Consider the following 21,983-nt stretch of genomic DNA (forward strand, 5'->3'; position numbering starts at 1 on the left):
GCATGGCCCTGAGCTCCTTGAAGAAAGACCAGGATACAAATATGCTATATACTTAAATAATATTCAAGGGTTGATAACACCTCTGGCTTTCTCCTCCACCTTTTGCCTTGAGAATTGGTTTAACCTCTCTTTTCAGAAGTTATTTTTAAAATAATTTATTATTATTTTCCTCCTTAAACAACCTTTTCAACATTACAATACAATTCATTTTTACCGCTGATATTCTGCCAGAAAAGGACAACTTTGGTTTCATAATTATCCTTAAATAAATATTTTGGGTGTCAACCAGATTCCCAAACATTTCACTTTTTTTACCACCATAATCTCTGATCTACATTGCAATTCATCTATCTTCTTTTCAGAAGTTAACGCCTTATTCAGCCATCACAGCTCTGACCATGTGCACACATAGCTAGAACTGGCTTCCTACCTTTTCACCTCGCTCATTCTTTGGCTTTGTCCCTAAAGCATTTGGAGGGGCAAATATGATTACTGGCACCTGTAAATTGACTTTACATTTAAATATTAGGTATGCTTTCTTACTAGCATTAGGTGGGTTTTGGGAGCAGACTGAACACTTGTGAAAAGGCACCGCCTGCTTTCATTCACATAGCTGTCTTACAAAGGGAAGGTGGAAGGAAGAGGACACAGAACAAAGGAAGGATCTATGGCCAAATAACAGGCAATTGGTGTGGCTTTGATGGTCTGGAAGGGCTGGCATGGTGGGGGGGACACCACTTTCCTCCGTGTCCAGAGCTTTTCAGTGTACATGAGAGCAATCACCCTTCACAAATAGCATCCATATACAATTGCACATCTAAAACTATCTAGAAATGTGATTATCCTTGTTACCCGTGCCTTAAAGTTTAACTGTGCAGACTTATTAGATATTGAAACTGCAGAAGCAGCATATATTTGTATGCTGCCTTTCCACGGTTCAAACCATGTTCAAGGCAGCTTATAACATGAAAAAGTACATACCTATAACATAACAAAAGTAGTCATAAACACTAAATACTGTAAAGTATTAAAGAACACACAACCAAACTGAAGAATTTGCATATAGATCACAACAAAACCTAAAATAAAGGCACAAAAAACCAACAACAACACCACCTACCCAGTGAAAAAACTGAAACAACACTCTACCCCAAAAGTTGGTTCTGCAGCCTCAGCTTTTGTAGCTGGAGTCAGTCAGGGCCCAAATCTCCCCAGGCCAGGTGGAAAAATGCCTGCAAGGCAAAGAGCAGGTCTCCCAGAATTTACAGGCACACACACAACATATGTATGTACACACACACACACACACACACACACACACACACACACACACACTTTGAAACATGAAACTGATTGTTTTCACTAAAATTGTTAAAACTATCACCACAACTATATACTACACATGGGTGGGTGGGTGGGGGTGCTAAAGTCTGCTATAATTAGATTCTAGAGTTCTTGTGACTAAAGACAAAATGAAAGTCATAAAAGAGATTGCGGGGAAAAAGTTATAATTAGGCAAATGAAAGTGAGCCATCACAGAATAAGGGGAAGCCTGTAGCTCTTTTCTGCCTTCAGCTGTGATTAATGGACTTGTAAATTCCCATGACGCTAGGAAAACAAGCAAGCACGTTTGGGGTGTGCGCATCTGATTGCTTTCTCTCTTTTGAATCTACAAAATTATGATAGCTATCATGTGAGAACAAGCACTTCTTTGGAGCTTTGGCACCTCTGCTTCTGTTTCAGCTCCTGGATGTGGGCCAGGTAACAATATGAGTCAGGTGCATACAGTAAATGAAAAAAAAACAAGAAGCATTCAGATTATTGCAAACCTTCAAAAGAGATGTCTGTTTTGAGACTTGGAAGTAATTATTGTACTGGGACAGGCATACCAGTTTATATACATCTTTCATTTTAAGTGTAATGGGGATCAACTTGAGGATCTTGATTGGGAATAAATTCTGTTGAGTGATGAGTACTTACAGTAACAAAGGGATATGAACATGTCAAGAGTTGTGCCAGGTTGTTATTGCTGTTTCCCTGGGAGAGATGGCATGTCTCGAAAGTGCTACATGTCAAGCAAACAGGGAGAATGGGACATTTTGTCTAGCATGGCCAGGGCTTGGATGAACACCTTCCACTGAGTCACAGATGACACCATTGGGAAAGGCTTGACCTATTGGAGAAAAGACTAGTTCTATGAAGAACTGTAGAGTTGTAAGAGATCCCAGCATCATCTAGTCTAAGGCCTGTTAATGCAGGATTCAAAACTACAGAATCCCTGACATGCAACCTCTTACCTCCTTCCAATTTTAGCCAAATCTTCCTTCCACCATAGCCTTCAAAAAAACAGCAGCTAAGGAGGCACCACAAAAGATTGAGCCCCATCTGTTCCTCCCTGCCCCCTTATCCTTCTGAACACTCAGCTGCATTGCACTGAAAAGTAGTAGAAAGCTATAAAGTAAAAGCTAAAACTATTCCTCTTGGGCGAGACACTAAGGAAGCAATACTAAGTATGGGAAGCTAGCATTTAAATTATCCCAGCATGAAGTACCCTAGATCCAAAGACCATTTAGGAGTGAGGCTACTGCTAGCTGAATAGACATCAGCATGGCAGAGGGGAAATGATCCTTTAAAACAGAGTTTGAGTTACACCACCCTTTTGATGGCTTAATTTATTCTGGGTTCCCAGGTGATGTGACCATGCTGAATGGGCTTAAGATCTAGCCCAGGCATCCCCAAACTTCGGCCCTCCAGATGTTTTGGACTACAATTCCCATCTTCCCCGACCACTGGTCCTGTTAGCTAGGGATCATGGGAGTTGTAGGCTAAAACATCTGGAGGGCCGCAGTTTGGGGGTGCCTGGTCTAGCCAAAGCCCTCTCCCTCCAGAGCCAGGCCTGCTGAAAAGTGTCATGAACTGCACAATGTGAAGAGGAGGAAGTTGATCCTGGTGAGGGGTGTAGCTGGGACTGAGACACACTGGGGAAAGCTGGGGGTGGGGAAGGAGAGGTTGGTGTAGGAAGTACTCACAGGGTGATGTAGGATGGTGAGGGGATGGGGTTTAAGTGCACAGGAACCAGAGCAGCAGGACCCTTCACCAGAGCCAAAGGGGCCCCTGTCTCCAGGAACATGGCAGGCTCTGAGGCGTAGGGCAGGGTGCTCCAGGAGGCTAAGGCAGGCAAGGGCCCACAACCCAGCTCCCTAGCTGACCAGGTGGGGCTTGCTATCTCTAGGATTAAGGGTGTGATTCCTCAGCTGAAGTAGGCTTGGGACAGGTGAGGGTCACATTCCTCGTCAAATCCAGATGCTGCAATCAACATGCAAAGTATAAGAGGGCAGCAGATCACAGGTGCTGTGTCTGCCCAAGTGCCCATGTTGATGGACCTCAGCCTGGGTGCTGCAGGAACTCTGTAGGACTGTGCTGTGCTTCGGTTTGGACTTCGGACATGTGAATTGACCCTGGACTGGGGAGTTGACGTGCTGACTTGCCGCCAGGTAGGCCTGGGGAATAGGAAAATGGAGAAATGTTGGATCTACAATCTACATATTGCAACACAAAGGGGAGTTTCCTAAATTGGTTCACTGGTTATATAGCACTGTACCAAAAAGCAAGCAAACCCCAAATCCTATTATTGCTCAAGTCCAGGAACTCTCATAATCTGTCCTGCATACAAAGCAGAGTTCCCCGTTTTATTGTTGAGGACGGCTGCACACGATCATTCCCATTGTACTCTCTCTTCTTCCTTTCACTGAAGGGGACGTGAAGCTGTTGCTCATACCAGGAGGCGCGTAACTCCAGAGTCCCATGGAGCTTTTGATCAAGACATTTGCGTAGGCCCACTGTCTTGGTGGTAGCAGTAAATCCATTTGCCTCACTCGAAGGAGTGAAAGTCAGGACTTTTAACATTTCATTTTAGCAAATGCTCTGATGGTAGGGGGTGGACACTGATCTTCTGTCTAGCCAAAAGTATGCGGTGCTCAATAAACTTTGTCTGGGAACATTAATTAGTTGCAACATTTTTGTCTAGGCTTAAAATTCTCACCTCCTGGGCTTTTTTCTCGTTGGAGAAGATTATAACTTGCCATTTATAGAGTGCTTTGCATGTTCAAAGCACTTTGCAGTGATTAATTTTATAATCCGCACAACAGCAGTATGAGGTAGATATGCTGTTGGGCATCAACCCACTTTCTGTGCTACCGCAAGAATCCTCTTCAGAGGAGTAACAATGAACAGCAGATACCAATTAGCTTTCTCTAGGATGTTGCCACGGTGCTCAAATGACTCGAGGCCTGCTCTGGAGCGCATTGGATTCCAGAGAAGCTTTTCTGTTAACAGTCAAAAAGGCTTGGAATTATTATTATTTTCTGCAAAGAGGGCACACTTTGAGTGAGAGAATTACATTTGTCACAAATTCCCATCTTGTGGGATAATCTGTTTGACATTCACATGCTCCTCCAGAGGTTACAGGTAGGTAGCCGTGTTGGTCTGGATCGAAGTAAAATAAAAAAATTCCTTCAGTAGCACCTTAAAGACCAACTAAGTTTTTATTTTGGTATGAGCTTTCGTGTGCATGCACACTTCTTCAGATACAGTGAAATGGAAGTTTCCAGGCACTTATGTAGAGAAGGGGTGGGGAGGGGTGGGGATGGGGAGGGGGGATCACTCAGAAGGGTGGTGGAAATGGGTGATTGACTGACTGATAGCTGTTGATGACCGGAAACGACTGCAAATGGTTTTGCATGAAAAAGCAAGGGTGGAGATGGCTGAAGATCGCTTATCATGTATAATGAGATAAGAACCCGATATCTCTGTTCAAACCAGGTCCCTCCATGGTTTTGAGCTTGGTGATAAGTTGCAATTCAGCAACTTCTCTTTCCAGTCTATTTCTGAAATTCTTTTGTAGTAAGACAGCTACTTTGAGATCTTGTATAGAATGTCCTGGGAGATTGAAGTGTTCTCCTACTGGTTTTTCTGTCTTCTGGTTCCTGATGTCAGATTTATGTCCATTTATCCTTTGGCGTAGGGTTTGGCCTGTTTGTCCAATATAGAGAGCTGAAGGGCACTGTTGGCATTTGATGGCATACACAATGTTAGAGGATGAGCAATTAAATAGTCCTGAGATGGTATGTTGGATGTTGTTGGGGCCAGTAATGGTATTGTCTGGGTGTATGTGGCAGCAAAGTTGGCATCTGGGTTTATTGCAGGCTCTGGTACCAGTGTCCATGTTAAGTCTGGTGGTTGTATTATTGTGGGTGAGGAGTTGTTTAAGATTGGGTGGCTGTCTGTAGGCAATGAAAGGTCTTCCTCCCAGAGCTTGAGAAAGGGAGCTGTCATTGTCCAGGAGAGGCTGTAGATCTCTGATGATGTGTTGTACTGTTTTAACTTGGGAGCTGTATGTGATGACTAGTGGTGTTCTGTTATTTTCTTTTTTGGGTCTGTCTTGCAGCAGGTTCTCTCTAGGTATCTGTCTGGCTCTGTTGATCTGTTGTTTAACTTCATCAGGTGGATATTTTAGTTCTAAAAAGGTTTGCTGTAGATCTCTTAGGTGAGATTCTCTGTCTGTAGAGTTGGAACAGATGCGGTTGTAACGTAAGGCCTGGCTGTATACGATGGATTGTTTGGTATGTTTGGGATGGTAGCTAGAAGCATGTAGATATGTTTGTCGGTCAGTTGGTTTTCTGTATAAGGTGGTGTCTATATGTCCATCCTGTATTTTTATAGTAGTGTCCAAAAAATGTATTTCTTGCATAGATTGGTTCATTGTTAGGTTGATGGTGGGGTGAAAGTCATTGAATGTCTGGTGGAAGGTTTCCAGGGTCTGTTGTCCATGTGTCCAGATAATAAAAATATCGTCAATGTATCGCAGGTACAGGAGAGGTTTGAGTGGGTAGGAGTTAAGGAAACGTTGTTCTAAATCTGCCATGAAGATGTTGGCATACTGTGGGGCCATGCGGGTGCCCATGGCTGTGCCGCTGATCTGGAGGAACAGGTCATCACCAAATTTGAAGTGGTTGTGGGTAAGGACAAAGTGGCAGAGTTTGGTAGCAAAGTCCGCTGTGGTTTTATCTGAAATGGTGTTCCTTATGGCTTGTAAACCATCATTGTGTGGGATGTTGGTATATAGAGATTCCACATCCATAGTGGCTAGTATAGTATTGTTAGGAAGATTGTTCAAAGATTGTATTTTCCTCAGAAAATCTGTGGTGTCACGTACGTAGCTGGGAGCACTGATGGCATATGGTTTCAGAACAGAGTCCATATAGCCGGAAACACCCACTGTAATGGTGCCAATACCTGAGATGATGGGGCGTCCTGGGTTTCCTGGTTTGTGTATTTTGGGTAGAAGATAGAAAGTTCCTGGCCGAGGTTCCGCTGGTGTGTTTGTGAGGATCTGTTCTTGGATGTGTAGGGGTAGCTCCTTAATAATCTTGTTCAGTTCTTTTTTGTATGCTTGTGTGGGGTCTGAGTCCAATTTCATGTAAAAGGCAGTATTGGAAAGTTGTCTGTGGGCCTCCTGGATGTAATCAGTTTTGTTCATGATGACGACAGCTCCACCCTTGTCTGCCTCTTTAATTATTATGTCTGGGTTGTTCCTGAGATTTTCTATGGCTCTCCTTTCAGCATGGTTTAGATTTTGTTGTAAGCGATGGTGTTTTCTGGTCACATCCGTTTGGATTCTGTGGCGGAAGCATTCGATGTACAGATCTAGTGTGGTATTGCGTCCATCAGGAGGGGTCCATGTGGAGTCCCTTTTTGTGTAACTTCTTTTCGGTGGTAGTTGGTGGTCAATGTTCTGTTCATTGATGCGTTTGGAGGGTGATGGTTGTTCCCCAGTAAGTTGAGAGGTGTTGTGTTGTGGGGATGTAGTTTGTTCTACTTGTCATCACATACTAGTCATCACTAGTCATCACATACAGCTCCCAAGTTAAAACAGTACAACACATCATCAGAGATCTACAGCCTCTCCTGGACAATGACAGCTCCCTTTCTCAAGCTCTGGGAGGAAGACCTTTCATTGCCTACAGACAGCCACCCAATCTTAAACAACTCCTCACCCACAATAATACAACCACCAGACTTAACATGGACACTGGTACCAGAGCCTGCAATAAACCCAGATGCCAACTTTGCTGCCACATACACCCAGACAATACCATTACTGGCCCCAACAACATCCAACATACCATCTCAGGACTATTTAATTGCTCATCCTCTAACATTGTGTATGCCATCAAATGCCAACAGTGCCCTTCAGCTCTCTATATTGGACAAACAGGCCAAACCCTACGCCAAAGGATAAATGGACATAAATCTGACATCAGGAACCAGAAGACAGAAAAACCAGTAGGAGAACACTTCAATCTCCCAGGACATTCTATACAAGATCTCAAAGTAGCTGTCTTACTACAAAAGAATTTCAGAAATAGACTGGAAAGAGAAGTTGCTGAATTGCAACTTATCACCAAGCTCAAAACCATGGAGGGACCTGGTTTGAACAGAGATATCGGGTTCTTATCTCATTATACATGATAAGCGATCTTCAGCCATCTCCACCCTTGCTTTTTCATGCAAAACCATTTGCAGTCGTTTCCGGTCATCAACAGCTATCAGTCAGTCAATCACCCATTTCCACCACCCTTCTGAGTGATCCCCCCTCCCCATCCCCACCCCTCCCCACCCCTTCTCTACATAAGTGCCTGGAAACTTCCATTTCACTGTATCTGAAGAAGTGTGCATGCACACGAAAGCTCATACCAAAATAAAAACTTAGTTGGTCTTTAAGGTGCTACTGAAGGAATTTTTTTATTTTTCCTCCAGAGGTTATGATTTTAAATTCAAAACCTAAGCGATTTTGTGGTGTTTCCTTTAATCAGCATCAGCTTTGTAATAATCATTCCTGGGATGGTTTTAATTTTCCCTGATGGACTGATCCTGCTTCCACTATAGTCAATGACGCTGACCCCAGTAGTGCATGCCTGAGGTCTGAAACAACGCACCTTTTTAATCAACGGCATTATGATTGATTATAGCTGAGGGAAGCTCGCCTGGCATTTAAGATTGACGTGCTCTGTGCAAAGGGTGGCACTCGCCCTTCAGTTAAAGTAAGGCCATCTATAACTAAATCACTAAATATTAGAGATGTGCACATTTAAAGAAACACACACAGAAAAGCAATCCTGGGTAGCTATTTGGTGCTGTGGTATTTGGAGGTCAAGAATCGGGGACAGCCTTACCATTAGGCAGAATGAGACAGCCACCTCAGGTGGCAGGTGCTGTTGGGCATGAAACAGTCCAAGCTGCCTGTTCCTCTGACCTAGCTTGCTGTCCTCAGGTGTTGAGGGAGATACATTACCAGTGTTAAAGATCCATTCTCAGCTTCCCTATGTCGAACTGGGAGAAGAGGCGCCATCCTGGCTTTTGTCCCAGGCAGTAAAATGTCTTCAGCCGGCCCTGCCAGTGACATTATTGAAAGCCTCAATCTTGAGGAAGGTAGTACTATTTAAGTATGATGTATTTTCAGCCTCTACATGTGCCAATCAAAAGCATGCTCTTTTGGCGGACTATGTTCTTCCTTGTTGTTTTAAGCCAGGCATCCCCGAACTGCGGCCCTCCAGATGTTTTGGCCTACAACTCCCATGGTCCCTAGCTAACAGGACCAGTGGTCGGGGAAGATGGGAATTGTAGTCCAAAACATCTGGAGGGCCAAAGTTTGGGGGTGCCTGTTTTAAGCTGATAAAAAGATAAAGGTAAAGGACCCCTGACAGTTAAGTCCAGTCACAGACAATTCTGGGGTTGTGGCGCTCATCTCACTTTACAGGCCGAGGGAGCCGGTGTTTGTCCGCAGGCAGTTTTTCTGGGTCATGTGACCAGCATGACTAAGCTGCTTCTGGCGAAACCAGAGCAGTGCACAGAAACGCCGTTTACCTTCCCGCTGGAACGGTACCTATTTATCTACTTGCTTTTTTTTTTGGCATGCTTTCGAACTGCTAGGTTGGCAGGAGCTGGGACCGAGCAACGGGAACTCACCCCATCACGGGGATTCAAACTGCCGACCTTCCGATCGGCAAGCCCAAGAGGCTCAGTGGTTTAGACCACAGTGCCACCCGCTGCTCCCAAACATTGTTGCTGTACAATATCACTCAGCTCTTGGATAGGGATGAGCAAGAAATTTGATCCAGGTTACACTGAAAGGTGAATCTATCCAATTTGAATTTCCAAAACAAAATCCAAACCTAAACACAGCTTTGCTTGGAAATTTGCACTTACCCAGGTTTTGCTATGCACTTCAATGACCAACGTTTACAAAAATGCCTTATTAGGAGAAAGTATATGTAAAAATGAATATTTTAGTGAGAATAAAATACAAAAATGTTGTGTATTAGGGAAAATTACAGTACTCTAAATATGTGTACATTAGTTAAAACTGCATATAAACTATAAAGTGCAGATGAATTTTCATGAATTTTCTGCACCCAGTCCCGTATATGCACCAGAACTCTGGTTCACTGTCAAGGATGTGGTAGCTTAGATCTTAGTAGTTAATGGGATTACTCAAGCTTGCAAGAGTGTGAGCACCCTCTAGGTCAGGGTGCCTGGTTTCCAAGCATATTCATGGGCTCAGTATGCTGGATAATGGTTTCCATCAGAGTTGCACCATCATTCCTTCAGTTTTTCTTTGTCATTACTGCAATGCAACCTACTCATGATTCACAGTTTGTCATTTGGAAGGGGGGGGGGACCTCCTCCATGTCAGTCAATTTTGTGTGGTTTTTCTTTTAAATGCACCTTTCAAATCAATCAGTTTTTTTTGAAGCCAGCTGTAATATCCGTAGGGCGTTCTCTCTTCTCTTCAGTTAATATCATCAGTGGCTTGCATTGCTTTGAACTGTGTTACCTTGATAAAAATGTAGCATTTATCATTCTTCCATCACTTTCATGTTCATTTTTCATTTTAAGGTTTTCTTTCCCTTAAATGTTGGACTTTTTTTTTTTGACATCTTGACAGTTTGCTCTCCTTGTTCCCTGAGATGTGAAAAAGGCCCCTCCGGTGCTTGCCTTGTGGGGGATGCTGTGAAGATTAATTAGTGAATTAGTTAATCAGAATAGCATCTGGAAAGCATAAAGTCCTTATTCTGATCTCACACACTTGGTTTGCCCAGATTTCAACCCTCTCATAAGCCATGTGAAACAAGGGGTGTGCTTTCATATGTGATTCTGAGCTCCTCAGCCTTGACTCCTCACAGTTATATGTATGGAAAGAAACACCATACAGAGGCCTTTATTGCTAGTGAGCTTGTTCTTCTCCCTTTTGAATCACAAGGAGTCACAGCTCTTAATGCCACTTCCCACACTGCTCTCTTGCTAAGATACAAAGAAGCTACTGTTTTTTTCTGAATGGAAATATGAACATTACCCATGAGTCCTTGCTGTCATTGATTATATAATTCATCAAGAGGAAAGGGCAAATACAACGTATCAGATTTCATCCAGCAATGTGCAAATAAATGGGCCCCACTTTCTGAACTTTATTGAAGGACGCCAAATCACATTGTAGTTAAGCACCCTCTTAACTGTGCTAAGCTGCATAGGTATATGTGGAGAGGGAAAATAAATTAATTTTGGATCACAGCATAAGAAGAGAGTTTGGTATGGCAGATGATGATGATGATAAGAATAGGAAAAATTTTATTATTTGTATGTTGCCCATCTGACTGGGTTGCCCCAGCCACTCTGGGTAGCTCCCAACCAAACATTAAAAACACAATAAAAAAAATCAACCATTAAAAACTTCCCTGTATGGTCTGCCTTCAGGTGTCTTCTAAAAGTCATGTAGTTAAATAAGAATAATGCATTCAGAGTACTCGTTCATCTAGTATCTGGGCCATTACATGCTAATATAGTAGAACCTCAGCTTACCACCGCCCCTACTCGCGAACAATTCGACTCGCGAATACTGGGTTTGCCACGATTCATGCACGTGCAGAAGCAGCTTCTGCTGTTTGCATATGCACAGAAGCGGCTGCTGCCATCTGCACATGCGCAGAACAGCGCTTCTACCAGCGACCCGGATCAACTCATGAACGGACCTCTGGAACGGATTCCGTACGTGAGTAGAGGTTCCACTGTATATTAGTTTGTGGATAATATATTAACCAGCCTCCTGCATTCTTTAGATGCTGAGATGAGTCTTGAACAGTAGACGCCTCAACCATGTTCATACTCTTATGCCACTTCAACAGTCCTGGAAACTGTAGTTTAAGGAGGCTGGGAAGCGGAGGTCTGTGACATCAGTCTTAACACACTACAGTTCCCAGGAATCTTTGGGGGAAGTCGTGACTGTTCAAGAGTACTTTGAATGTATGGTATCCATGTAACCACAGGTTGGTTCCTTTGCTTGTACAAAGGTTGAGAAGAGAAGCCCACGATTCTCAATACTACGGTACATGCTCAATTGTCTCACCTGTGACTCTGCTTTTCACCTCGCCTGTAAATGCAAGTGGATACAGCGTTGACAGCTAGGGCTGGCTGTAGGCCTGCTACCCATTTTTAGAAAGAACCTTTAAAAATGTTAATGTTTTATTTTGGGCATGGACCTGCTGACCACCTATCAGCAGCACCTCTTGGCAGGCAGGGGGGGTCAGTGGCCCCCTTCTGTGAGGAAGGGTGTCCTTGGATCTAGGCCCTTCTCTGTCAACATGAGCAATTTGTAAATGGAATGATTTGGGGTTTGTTTGTTTTAGAACAAATAAGCTTCCCAGGGGTCTAAATAAGAATTGTTCGACATATTAAAAATGCCCTTTTCTGTTTGTATTTATTTACTTACTGCGAACATGATCCTGAAATGTCAGTCCCCTTCCCACGCCCACACTGTTCCCTCCAAGGTCTTAATGCATTAAAAAAGAGAGAGGGAGAGAGAGAGTCCCTGAACACCAATTAATTTGTCTAATTTGCATGAGAAAGTGCAAAGGATGCTTTCCCCCCTCATAATTAGCTATATTTTGCAATTCATTAAAATTCTGCAGCTTTCCACTTAATGGAGAGCTCTATTCACTATAGGGGAAATAAGTGCCCAGTTGAAAAAGGGGGAAACATGGAGCATGAGAATGAAATGGGAAGGGTAAGGTTAAGATTCTGTTCATTCCTTCTCCATATTTATGAGGGTATATAAATGAATCCTTAATAATGGACATCCCTTTTAAGTTTATGTCCTATTGCTGGAACAATGGTTTACCTCATGCAGTATTTCTATGAATGCTATTACAATCGGTCTTCTCAGGTTTTGCCACCTGCCCAGATGTAAACTTCCCACTTATAAGGACATTGTGTAATTCAACCTTCCCCTGCCTAGTCCCCTCCAGATGTTTTGGAGTAAACTCCCATGTTGGTTAGGATTTGTGGGAGTTATAGTCCAAAACAACTGGAGTGTACCAATTTGGGGAAGGGTGATTTCCTTTCCCCTCCCCCCCAACCTTGGCAGTTGCATTTACTAATTTTCCCTCAACCCTCAGATTTAATAATTTTGACTTTTGAGGTCATGATAACCATAGGCCTTGTTTCTCTTTTAAATACAGTGGTACCTTGGAAGTCGAATGGAATCCGTTCGACTTCTAAAACAATAGGAAGCCGCGGAAGTCGTGACGGACGTTCAGGTTCCAAAGAACTATGCAAACTGGAACAATCACTTCCAGGTTTGTGGCATTTGGGACCCAAAACATTTGTCTTGCAAGTCGTTTGAGATCCAAGGTACGACTGTACTGGAGGTGGAAGCCTAATAGCCTTGCTTGGGCAATTTATTAGTCATGAATTCAAATACAAACTGACCTGTGTGGGTTGGAACTTAAGTCATCTAATTGCTTTTGTACCTCCCAAATGTGCCAACATAGTTCTTGGCTCAAGAAAACCACAACCAGACACAGTTTTTAAAGTGTGCGTTTTGAGAGAAAATACATTAAGTATTTAAAAGTGAATACAGTGGTACCTCGGTTTAAGTACACAGTTGGTTCTGGAAGTCTGTACTTAACCTGAAGCGTACTTAACCTGAAGCGAACTTTCCCATTGAAAGTAATGGAAAGTGGATTAATCCATTCCAGACGGGTCCGTGGAGTATTCAACCTGAGCATACTTAACCCGAAGTATGAGTGTAATTGGTTCTGGAAGTCCATACTTAACCTGAAACGTACTTAACCTGAAGCGAACTTTCCCATTGAAAGTAATGGAAAGTGGATTAATCTGTTCCAGACGGATCCGCAGAGTACTGAAACTGAAAGTACTGAAACTGAGGCATACTTAAACCGAGGTATGACTGTATTTGTGTAGATTTAAAAAAAGAAATTTGCAAATGCTAAAATAAGATGAAACAAATTTAAGTGTGAACATGTGAAACTGACACAGTTTGGAAATAGACTAATAATTCAACCATACCCAGTACTTTCTTCCTCAATATAAATTGACAGTTGCATGTACCTGCAAAATTAATACTCAATCTGGAATATATCAATCTGCTGCCTGCAGACTTTTTTTTAAAAGAAGCTGACAATATTGGACAGTTTTGCTTTTAAGTTGCTGCTTTGTCAAAAATGTCCCTCAAACCAGATGCACAAAACATGGCACATCCATTTAGTAACATGCTAAGCCAATTGATCTCTGTGCTGCTTTGTTTGTGCTTTCATAATCAAAGTACCTTCAGCCCAATACTAAGGCATAATTTTGTAATGGGACTCATTAAGCAACAGATGCTGCTGACCCTGGGAAAAAACATGGATATTTTCAATAGTACATACCATTCAAGACTTTCCTTTCTGTTACTGCTGCTCTTAAATGCCCTTGCTCCCAGGGCCGGCTCTAGGCCCGCTCCTGGCTGCGCCCGCTGAGAGGCACAGCTGAGGCTGCCCCAGGCGCGCCTCCGCTGTTCAGCGGCTTCAGGCCACTCTCCGGAGGGTGGCGCAGTGCAGCTGCACCCACGGCAGCCCCCCGCCGCGCTGGGAAACGGGATGGGGGGGCCGCCGGAGGGATCCGGCGCACCACAGCGCCAGGGCGCCGGGCATGCTTAAGACGGCCCTGCTTGCCCCAGATGCTTATTTCCCAAAGCCTACCCTGGGAATAGTCTGTTAAGTATTAGGAGGTGAGTGGCCAAGCTTGGAGAAAAAGGCATGATCTAAGACAGGCATCCCCAAACTGCGGCCCTCCAGATGTTTTGGCCTACAACTCCCATGATCCCTAGCTAACAGAACCAGTGGTCAGGGATGATGGGAATTGTAGGCCAAAATATCTGGAGGGCCGAAGTTTGGGGATGCCTGATCTAAGAAGCCCTCCCTTCTCTGGGTGTTTACCAGAGGCTACTTGCAGAGAATCATAGGCTTGAAGGAGATCTTCTCGGGAAGCTACATCCATAGTAAACAATGCTGTAATATAGCCATTTCATTCATTCATTCATTCATTCATTCATTCATTCATAATTCTCTGTTGTGCTTTTTTAGGGATTCACAGCCCACTACTTTAAGAACTTTCCTTAGTCTTACCTCAGGATCTCTGAGCTCCAGATTTTTTACTTTGAATTGATTTTGGAATATGTGATGCACCCCAACTTTTGCTAAATGTTGGTGATTTTTCTGGAGGATATATATATATATATATATATATATATATATATATATATATATACCATGAAGCCCACAAGCCTTCTTGCCCCTGTCCCCTCCCCAACATAAGTTATTAACCACTTTAGTACAGTGGTTCTGTTTAATTTGAGCTTCATCCATAGCTGCCAAGTTATCCCTTTTTTACAGGGATTTTCCCTTATGCTGAATAGGCTTCCTCGCGAGAAAAGTGAAAACTTGGCAGCTATGGCTTCATCATTTGTCTGCCCAGTAGAAATTAATCAAAGAACTCAAGGTCAAATGAATATTAACTTCCTAGAATAAATTGGAAGTACAATTTTACACACATAAATAACAGACTTTTAGCAAGTTCAGGTCATGATCATAGAGACATTTATTTTTGCATAACTGACTTTGTGCATAGATAACTTCCTGAAGACATAGAATTTAGGGCATAGTTCCCTTTTTATAATGTGCAACACCAAGATATAATTTGAGATACAATGGAAATATGTGCTGTGCCTCATATTTTCACAGGTAGTTTGTATTACCCCTTATTTGCTTCTCTGAGCAAATTTATTTGGTGCTCAACAGTTAGCTATATCCTGAAATATTAAGAAGATGTTGACTCACATCGAGAAGAACAAGAAGATATATTGACTGTAAAGCTAAATGCTGCCAGGAGCAAAACCAAGATTAGCACCTGCTGCAAGAAATGACATATTAACCTCTGAAATCTAAGGTACCAGTATTTATTGTTAGCTTTGTCCCCCAAGGAAGGGAAACGGTCAGTGGAATCATAGAATTGTAGGGTTGGAAGGGACCCTGAGGGTCATCTAGTATAGTTTAATTGTTACAGCAGGAGAGGAAGAAAGTCATACCTGTTCACCAGTTGGACTCATCTCTGCCTCTCTGCCTCCCTCCTCTCCTGCTTCAGTTTCTTTTCCTGATTCTGGACTTCTCTCTGCAACATACTCCCCCTGCTCACTAAGCCCTGTTGCCTGTTCAGCTTCTGATGCCCCCCCTCCCTCTGACCACTCATCATTGACCACTGGTCCTGCTAGCTAGGGATGATGAGAGTTGTAGTCCTAAAACAGCTGGAGGGCCAAGTTTGGCCATCACTGCCTTAGGGGTTCCCCAGCTGGTTCCTCCCACCATTCCTCTGGGTCCAACGAGTCTGTGACACCTCACTTATGCATTGCAGGTGGCACATAACCTCATAAATTGCTGGCCCTCTCTCCTCTGTTGGCCTCTGAGCCCTGCCAGTCCCTGACACCTGTGTACCAACCTGCTCCTGCAACTCAAGCCTTGCACTAGGTTCACACAGCAAAGCCCATGCAATCCCAGGTTTATATTGGCCCGTTTGACATAACTACTGGCTGGTTTTACAGAGGGCAACACTCCATTCTGAGGAGTCAGTAACTCTAGTGTATATCTTTTATGGATTCCAGTTTTCTGTTGCTTAACGTGCAAAGCCCACCACCCACCCCCTCACTCCAATTTCTATTCACTGCCTAATCCTCATTAAGTGTTCTAATTTGGTCTTGGGGATTTTTCCCAGTTTTTGATCAATCTGCCTAGCAGTGGTGTCAGCTTTAAATTCTCACCTTCCTGGCCTGTCTGATGGTTAGGTAGTTAGTTTCAAATCACACTTTTTAAATACAATAATGGAATCTTCATAGGCTTACTTTGGTGGCTTTTCACAATCCCTACCTCAAGCCACTTCCAAATACTTGATAGCTAAATCCCCACACTGGTGAACTCCAATCCTAATAGGTTATGTGTTAAATAGGTTAGGGGACATAAGAATTCTTACTTGTTTCCATTTCCTTTTTCTCTCCCTTTCTCCTGATGACTGCAGAAAATATAGTTTCGTTGCAAGCTTGGAAGGGCCTGGCAAAGCCCAATTTTGAAATGGCACAACCAATTTGAAATGTCTTGAGTAAAGTTATTGAGGAAATGGATGGCTACAGCATATATGTGCTTTGTTCCATTACTCATAATGGCACAATAAAGTGTGTACCCTATTTGCTTTTATGAATTTCAAGTGATCTGATTCATTAATGGTGGTCGACCTATTTTATCTAGGACCCCATTTTCAATTAATGAGTACAAATGCTCATTTGGGGGACTGAGCACCAATCCACAAGCAAAACTCAGCAAACCACTCCTTGTCCCACTGTGTGTATAACAGCTTCTTTGAATCTGGGCTAGGTCTTTCAATAGTTTTCACTCCAGAAATACTGTTGCATGCCACACTAAACCTAAGCTTTCCTTGTCTAAACAATGCTAGCCCTAATGTTGAAAGGTTGGCCATCCTTGAAGCAATATATTCACAAATCTTGAAGATTCAGAAGCACCTTGTTTCCCTATGTGCAAAATGAAGACAAAGCTCTGCTGATGAAGCACTGGCTGAAAAAGCCTGGCTGAAAGCAAAGGAGTTGTAGGAGACACCAACTGAGGAACCCCCAAGAGAACCTCTAGGGGAAGAAGGCTCAGAGCCCAGGGGACTAGTGGTGAGATGACGCTGAGTGGTCAGAGGGAGAAGAGGGAGCAGACGTAGAGGAGGAGGAAGTGTAGTGTCAAAAGCTGAAGAGGCTGTGGTGGTCTTTGTTTTCATGTGTGAGTGAGTTGGGTGGGTGTTTTGGATCAGGTTAGCCATACTGATTTGTATGCTCTCAGTAGATTTTTGTCATTGTCTTGTTGGGCTGTGTGTGTGATAAAGGGGAGCCAAACCGGGGTGAAGGCATCCTCTTCTATTTGTCCCCGTGTCAGTTTCAGCTTATTGGTTAGGAGTAAGGCTGTTTCCCATACTATTTGGTACCATTGGTCCATGCTTACTCCTGACAGGTCTCTCCAGTGTCTGGTGATGATGTTTCTGGTTGCTGAAAGTAGGTGGGTTATGAGTTCTGCATGGTGTAAATGGGCATTATTGTCTTGGAAGATGTTTAGTAAGGCCAATTCTGGGGTGATTTCTATTACTTGCTTGGTTATTTTACATCTTTCTCGTCTGGTTGTTGTCCTCCCACCCCCTACCCACCTCGTTCCCCCTCTTTCTTACCAGTGTCTCAACAAATGAAACTGATTTGCAAAAATGATGCACGTAAAGGTATGAGAGAGACACTGCACATACCTTTGTAGATCAAGAAATCTTTAATAAAAATACTTCCAAAAAAATGAAGAGGCAACAGGGATTTGTGAGCAGGAAGAAGATGGAGCAAAGAGCAGTCCTTATTCAGAGGGGGCCAGGAGACAGAGAGGAGTCAGGTTACTGAAAAATCCAGGGAGTCTCCCCCTCCTGTTGTGACCAGCTTCCTTTTCCCCTGGTCTCCTAGAACACAGAGAGAAATGAGAAGAAAGATTGGTTGCACACAGACAGTCTCTGATTGCTTGGGGGGGCAAACCTGGAGAGGAGGGCACTTGGGCCGCTGTTGGAAGGTGAGGACCTTCAGTCCTCACAGCTGCTTCATTGGGGCAAGACCTACTAGGAAGAGTTTTTGAGATCACTATGCCTGCACTGTTTTGGTTTCTTTGAATAATGAGTTAACTTCACCGACACCAGTGTTTTTCTTAATTGCTGACCTTCCCATGATTCTGGCTCCTGACAGCATGGTCCAGCTCTCATTTAGGCACACATTGATTGTAAGGAACAAATAGAAAGCTTTTGTGAATTCCTTTCCCACTGCTTCCAGAATGAGACCCAGGTCCATGGCAATAAATATGAATGGCAAGTTATTGCCCCACTCTGCTCTCTCTGCCAAATTTTGTGAGCTTAGAACTGCGTCACTTATTAATAAGTACAGGAGTTAATGCATATTTTTCAAAACCCTTTTTAAAAAAAGTTGTATTTGTAAAAAATGTCATTACTGCTTTTGAAATTTTGATGTAAAACATGGCATGTTTGACTCCCAAGAATGGCAAACGTTTTGTTTAGTACTTTCAAGTTGACATTCTGTAATTTAGCTTTTACTGTGAATGCCAAATTAAGGAAGACTGCTGTTTTCCAAGGCAATACATTCTCTTGTAAGGTATTGAAACAGTGGATGCTGCAAATCTAAATGACTCCAATTGACCCATCTTTATTGCTGTGAAATTGCAATGTGCTTTGCAGCAATATTTCTTTTATTGAAACTGAATATCTTCTAGGAAAGGATTCCAGCACCTCTACCCACCAAAAAAATCTTTCCAATGAATTATGATCCATAGTAAAAAGAAGTAAAAAGCTGTAAAAGAAGAAAGGAACTAAATTACATTTGCAGCTGAATCCTAAACAAGTTTACTTTAGGGCCGTACTTCCGTGCATTCCTATCCATATCCACTAAAACAAGTAATTCCTTTAGGCCTCAGTGGTCCTTAATCCCAGGTTGTGTGTAATACAGGAGTGAGCAACTGAATCCACCAGTTTTAGTTTCTCGACATGCACAATGAAAATATCAGAATCTATCTGTCTGGAATTAACCCAGAAGTAACTGCAAGGGTGGCTGAGTTTTTGTCAATAGTATCTCTTAGAGTGGCGAATAGCACTATTTAGTGGGAAGAAACTCTAATGAAAATCCTCATTATTGCATATTTTACATGGTTGTTTATTTGTACATATTGAAAAATTTTGTAGATGGATGTTTTATGATGACCTATACTTGGAATGCCTAATAAAGGTTTGGCAAACAAGTTTCTCAACATGCATTACCATGAGCACTTAACGTTTGATACTCCATGACATCCTGCCCTGCGAAACTTAAAATGGTGGCAGGTTTGACCTGGTCAAGTACTTGGTTCCCTACAAAAGCACTTGGGTGCTGCTGGGTGAAGCTCACATTCGGTAGCTGGGTGCTGATAATGTTTCTGATTGCATCCCGGGTGCTCTTCCCATGCAATATAACATTTATGAATTTTCAGGGTTTTTTCTGTGGCACATACAGTCATTCCCCTGGAGACTGAAAAATCATGTGGTCCCCATATAAGCATTTTCCACCTTGGACTCCCATTGTGCATACCTCTTCTGTGTGTGTGTGTGTGTGTGTGTGTGTGTGTGTGTGTGTGTGTGTCTGTGTGTCTGTGTGTCTGTGTGTCTGTGTCTGTCTGTCTGTCTTTGTCTTTGTCTGACCTTAAATCTAGATTCTAACTGGGCCTTTTCCAGCCATATTAGACCTGGCCAAATGCTTATTTCAAAGAGAAGCAAGATGGATCCCACAGGGTTATTGGGCAGAGAAAGAAATATATTTCTTGCCTATCATATTCCCCTGTTCCTCAGCATGGAAATGAATAAACAGACTGCATGAAGCAATGTAATAACATTGCCTCTTCCTTTAGCACAAGCAGGATGCCAAAAGTGAAAAAAGGAGAAAAACAGAGATCTATAACCCATTTCCCTAAACTGTTCCATAAGAGAGAGACGGGTGATATCTGCACTGGCAAATAACATCTCCTTTATAGTACCATATAAATATATATTTTTAACAATGGCAGTCTTTCCTTGATCCGTTTGCCAATATTTTAGTATTGCTACTATACTTCATAAGCATAAATTGGTTTTTATATGTTTGAATTACTTGAGGGAAGATCTGTGCCTGCTGCAGAGAGTCTTATTTCTCAAGTCGGCAACATTGATTTGATTTTTCTTCCTCTTCGCAGAAATTTCCATGTTTTGATAATAGGCTGATATAGCATGACTAACCAACCAGTGCATAAGCCCTGAAATGGAATTAAGTAGAAGGAATGATGGGAAAGTGGTGGTGAAAATATCCTAGGATTGTGAGACTCACAGCCCATTCCTCTGTAGGCAGATCTTTGTAAGTGCCTTTCACGAGGGATGTTGGGAGAATCGAACCAACAGATTCTCTGCTAGTTATGCCGTAAGATCCATGTAGGGCAGGCATCCCCAAACTTCAGCCCTCCAGATATTTTGGAATACAATTCCCATCTTCCCCGACCACTGGTCCTGTTAGCTAGGGATCATGGGAGTTGTAGGCCAAAACATCTGGAGGGCCGCAGTTTGGGGATGCCTGGTGTAGGGCTTCTACAAGAGTCCTTTTCATATAGTGAGAATGGTGTAGGCTGGATGTGTGTAACAGGGAGGATTAAATCCACTCCTGTCCTACATGCACTCAATCGCTTCAAGCAAACAGAACTATAATGTGCACAACAGGTACATGCAATAGGGATGCTTCCAAAATTCTCAACAAAATTTCTCTTTTGATAGTGGAGTTCTGTATCGGGCCCCATTTGCAGTATATGTTTAGGAGACCCTGTTCCCCTCAGAGAGTTACAGTTCAGAGTGTTTTTGACCATCAAAAACCTCTTTGCAGGTTAATCTGGAAAATTGTAGCTCTCTGAGGGGAATAGGGGTCTCCTAATCATTCTCAGCAACAAACCACATTTCCCAGGATTCCTTGGGGGAAGCCATGACTCTTTAAAGTGGTGTGATACTGCTTTATTTTTTACTGCTTTATTTTTTTTAAAGACTTTATTGTTTAAAATAATACAGAGTAGAACATATGCATGATATGAATACAACGATAATTTTCTCCTCGTCGTATCTCATACAAAAGAAAAATAAATAAATACAGAAGAACTAAATACATAATTCAAAATAAATTCTTCTTCGCAATGTGAACCGTATATTATCTTTATGTTAAATCCTATTTCTTCCTTCTTAGAAACTTCCTGTCCTTCCAATATTACAATTTCAAATTCTTTGTTTTCTACGGGTCTTCGTTATAACTTTCTTCCTTTCTTCTCTATTTTCCCTTAATCTCATTTTTATATTACAAACGTTATTCTATATCTGCCAATATGGAATTATTAGGATAATACATTTTTAGGTATTTTTTGTAGACCTTCCACTCTTTGGATACTTTTTGTGTTGATGATTCTCTTACTGAGTCAGTGAGTTTAGCCAGTTGTACGTATTCTAGCATAAGTGTTTGCCACTCCAATATAGTGGGTAAGATCTCACTCTTCCACTTTCTTGCCACTAGTACCCTGGCCGCGGTCATTGCATACAGCAGTAAGGATTTTGTTTCTTTTGGAGTTTCTGGTGGTAGTATGTTTAATAAGAATAATTCCGGCCTTTTTTATTGGTTGTTTAAATAGTTTTTTGATTTCTTCGTATATATTATTCCAATATCTTTTAATTTCCTGGCAGGTCCACCACATGTGGTACTGCTTTAAATGTATCATGCAGATGGGACCTGATTTAATTAATGTGTTGGAAACCATCCGTTATAATATTTTTCTCTTTACAGATTTCAGTTCCTTCAGTTCATTGCCAATGTGCATGTCTGCATTGACCAAAAAAACTACAAAAACAACATCCTTTATTAGAGATGGGTGAGGTACCTGAAATTCACCTGAGGTGAACTCAGAAATTACCAAAAAACCTTCCTC

At 42.5% G+C, this 21,983-nt stretch overlaps 1 protein-coding gene across 2 annotated transcripts in view; it reads left to right on the forward strand.

Annotated features, from left to right (window-relative positions):
- The window catches only part of LOC118093423 (glypican-5), a 399,866-nt gene that overhangs the window by 244,770 nt on the left and 133,113 nt on the right, over positions 1 to 21,983 (forward strand). The gene's annotated exons all lie outside the window — the stretch shown is intronic.

Source organism: Zootoca vivipara, chromosome 5 (genome assembly GCF_963506605.1).
Source record: "Zootoca vivipara chromosome 5, rZooViv1.1, whole genome shotgun sequence".
NCBI classification, from domain to species: domain Eukaryota; kingdom Metazoa; phylum Chordata; class Lepidosauria; order Squamata; family Lacertidae; genus Zootoca; species Zootoca vivipara.